General features: G+C 33.5%; 1 long non-coding RNA gene across 3 annotated transcripts; it reads right to left on the bottom strand.

The window, feature by feature from the left end:
• Positions 1–856: 856 nt before the first annotated feature.
• On the bottom strand, positions 857–3,813 carry LOC133782602 (uncharacterized). 3 transcript variants are annotated; one of them, XR_009870610.1, is made up of 7 exons: positions 3,423–3,813; positions 2,351–2,486; positions 2,165–2,234; positions 1,647–2,066; positions 1,424–1,503; positions 1,202–1,300; positions 857–1,101 (listed from the first exon to the last, which is right to left on the bottom strand). It is a non-coding gene; the product is annotated as an uncharacterized LOC133782602 (long non-coding RNA). The 3 variants fall into 3 exon arrangements; XR_009870609.1 differs by having other exon boundaries at positions 1,206–1,300; positions 2,165–2,486; XR_009870608.1 differs by having other exon boundaries at positions 2,165–2,486.
• Between the last annotated feature and the right edge of the window lie 369 nt (positions 3,814–4,182).

Consider the following 4,182-nt stretch of genomic DNA (forward strand, 5'->3'; position numbering starts at 1 on the left):
AGTGAGCCCAAAATACTCACATTGCATGTGTTGTCTAATCAAGTAGCATTGACTATGGCTAATATAGTATATGAATGGGTTACCTGGAAAGAAAACATAGTACTATGTTTCAGGCCAATCTCTTATTGGCATTCTCAAAGTTCGAATTCCCTCCAAACTTTTCAAAGTTGAAGAAATCGAAAAGATAGTCAGATTGTTGCAATACCGAAACCCAACACCATAGACCTTGTATTTATACTTGAACATGCATTAAAGAAAGCCAAAGTAATGAACTCATCCTGAAACTAAGTTTTTTGATGGAGAGTTCAGAAAACAATTATATGGATGAGAAACTAACAACCAATTTCCCTGAAGAAGGAGGGCTAAATGACAACAACATCAGCTATGCAAGTGAAACAAGAACTGAAGTTTTTACCGGTGAAGTTCATGTGAAAGCTTCGACCAACCAAAAACATGGCTGTGGAAAAAGGGCTGTGATCAGGACTGCTTGGACAAGAAAAAACCTAGGTAGACGCTTCTATGGGTGCTCCAACTACGTAAGTATACAAGCTAAAATATACACTATCGATATGTTAGTAAATGTATGCATGCTTTACTAGATTTCTAAAAATGATTCTTGGATATAAAATGTTGGGTGAAGCTGGATGTGGATACTTCAGCTAGTGTGAGACGAAGTTTTCTGATAGGTCAATAAGGGCATTGTGCATATTGCTTGATCGAAATGATTACGCTGAGAAAAAAATATGGAGAATTGATGTTGACTTGCAAGCGGTCGAAGATATTTATAATGTGCTTGTTACTTTTAGTAGCCATTTTATTGATTTTCTATAGGCATGTATTTTACTATCTCTTTCTATGGTTTCTAGTCTTCAATGTTATTTCCTTTAAACCCCTCCATATATGTTATGTATTATCATTATCATTTACCTGAAATGCTTTTATGTTTATGTTAGGCTTTGCTGAGGAACTTGTATTTGGCTATGCTATTGTTAATGTTGAACTTTAATGATGACCTATTTTAAGATTGATAATGGCAACTTCCTTCCACATCTCAGCAAATGCAACCCGACGAATAGGTTTTTTGGGTCCAAACTGTTTTTGCTGTGGAAAAATGTTAGATGAAATTACATGTTTATGACTATCAAAGGCACAAAAATTCAAACAAATCTTCATGCATAAAATTAATATAGCATAAGCTTACTGACATTTTTGCTGGCATGAACCAGACCAAAGGAGAAGAATCATCTTCGTATTTCTTGCGCTCCATGAATGTCATGATCCGCGCATATGCTGAAATTATCTGGAGAAAAATATATTTAGCTTATTAAAGCAAAGCTAGAACACCAGAAAGTACACATATATAGCATATGAGATTATATTACTTTAAATCAAGTCCCCTAAAGAAGTTTATAGCATGCTATACCTCTGGCCGCACCCTGAGGCTCCATTAACCTCATGCATTCTCGATCCAATATAAGTTGGTCATAATCGCATACTACATACCTGATTCAAATTAAAAAGAGAACAAATGCAATCAATTTTACTCAATACTCACTTTGAACATCCATTGCTAGAAATCTGATCACTATAACTATATTTTTTAAATTAAATTTTAATTTAAAAGAGTTTGAATTTTATGAACTTACGAATATGGAAGTTCAAGGTTGTCCATGAACTCTGTCAATTCAAACATCTGCATCGATACAGAGGAAGACAAATTGAAAGAGACTTCAACCAGGCCTTCACTGGACTCAAACATCTCTTAACCAACGATGCCCCATTTCTTCAGTTCTACCTGATGTTCTGATTGCTCATTCTCCACAACAGGCTCATCAACCACGCTCATCCACACCAGGCTCATCAACCACGGACTCCTCCCTCTCAATATGACCAGAAGATGCCAGTGCCGCATCCATGTGCTTCTTTTGTTTAGTCTTGCTAGCTCGGTTCTCCTCTTTCAGCTTTAGAGACTTACAAGGGGAATATTTATCAACAACTTTCTCCTTCTCAGACTTACTCGTGGAACCAGTGTTTGAAGCAGCCCTCCACTTTCCAACGAGCTCCTTCTACATATACAAAATAAGACACAAGATTACATTGAAGCTTGTACGATAAATAACAAAAAAATTAAATCAAACGAACTTAATATTATAAGTTAACATACCCCATCGTGTTGAAGTCTATTTTGCTCTCTAAGCAAGGCCTCCAATTGGGTATTTTCCAATGTGGCAGACCTACATGTACATAAAATTAAACACATTAAGTACAAAATAATGTCTCTAAAATATGAATAATTAGCAAACATAATTAAATGGATAATGTTAATGAATACAAATATTTTTTTTGCCACATTATCATTCGTATCATTTCCTTCTGCCTTCTTATTGACACCTCCATGCTTCTATTTCAACGTCATCTTAAATTTGAACACTCGGTAATAAAGTTTACACTAATTCAAGTTCCAAAAGGCAACAAAATAACTGAACCTGCAAAAAGCAAACAATATGCTTTAAGGATTAATTAATTGAGACTTGGTAACATAATAAATTGATTCAACAGGTTTTACAAGTCAGTAGCATATAAAATTGAATTCACTAATGTAGAACAATAATAATGCCATGTATAACAACTTGAATGCACAAGTTTCACAAGTCAAGGTAATATACATTCTACATTATACACAAGACTTGAATTGATAGTACATACTAATATAAATTTGAAAAAAAATATGAAAATACATAGTAAAATATACTCAAAATAAGCATCATCTACAAAGTACTTAATCCTAGACAAAGTAGCATCATTTGAACAACATTTTAATCCTAAGGCACCCAAAAACTCCTATGATAAATGGAAAACAGAATGAGAATGGGGTGACTTCAAACACAACATAATCGACAAAAAACATGATTTTTAAGTGCACGACCTGTACCTTAAAAAACAATGTCTCATAAAACAGGTTAAATAACATCAAAGGCAACAAACAAACAAAAAAACATATAGAAAGACCCAAACACAGACACGCATATACATAAACGAATATCAAAACAAAAAAATACAGTAATCCGACTAGTTTCTCTTTTTTAATTAGTTATCTACTTATATAACCAAAGTTTGGTTTCTACTACTCATTCCACTTTTAAAAAATACACACAAATTCACATTAAAAATCACCTTCATAAAAAAAACCCACAAATAACCATGATGAGATAAAAGATATACTGTGCCATATCTTGCATGTTTCGGATTGAAGAAATAAATATACATGCATAAGAGAAATGGGTAAGTCCCAAACTAATCACAACCAAGGAAAAGAGAAGAACTAAAAAAATTTCAAACAACATTAGTGAAACTCATCAATTGCCTACTGTATTACAAACGAAAAAAAGAAAATGGACAAAATCCATGACAAAGTAATATACCCTAACTCGACATTTATCAGCTCGAAAGTCCAATGATACTCTCGAGCTCTGGTTCCAGGTACTGAGTGTAAAACTCCTCAAGCCTCCACCAGAGTATATTAAACTGGAAAAAAAATAGGGAAGATATGAAGGTGGAGGAAGGGTTGAGTTCGAAAGATATGAGCAGAGAGTATGGAGAAGATGAACGTTTATGTTGATTGAGTAAAGTAACTGGTTGAGTGTAATCGGTTAAGTTTTTAAAAATAATGATTGAAAGCTTACACTACCATTAAAATATAACCTGCAAACTGATTTTCATCTATTAGTAACTTCGATTTTCTCATTTTATTTCCCTAGTCGTCCGATCAAAATGAAGACAAGAACGATCGTGATTGATCTTCGTTTATGGAAAAATGACCGTTGGATTTAATTAATGACCCTTATTTGATGACGAAACCCATCCTGCCTCCGTACTGGGCGGGACATCATCGAGGTCCATTTTATATATACATACATTTTATAGGGATCTATATATAAGCAGCCACATGTATACCAAAAAAAATTATGAAAATCATATCAAAAAACTATTAATTAGGGTTCTTACAATAATTTTGGTACCTTTAGAAAGATGCTTGTTGAACACAACTAAACTTTGATTAAAAGTCTTAGGCTTAATCCTTACTCGATAGCAACCAACACTAACCATTTTCAATGGGACACACAATTATTTAGTGTTGAAGCTATACACTTAGTCTCAAATAATTGATTTAAATATAAATTA

Source organism: Humulus lupulus, chromosome 6, assembly GCF_963169125.1.
Source record: "Humulus lupulus chromosome 6, drHumLupu1.1, whole genome shotgun sequence".
Taxonomy (NCBI): Eukaryota; Viridiplantae; Streptophyta; class Magnoliopsida; order Rosales; family Cannabaceae; genus Humulus; species Humulus lupulus.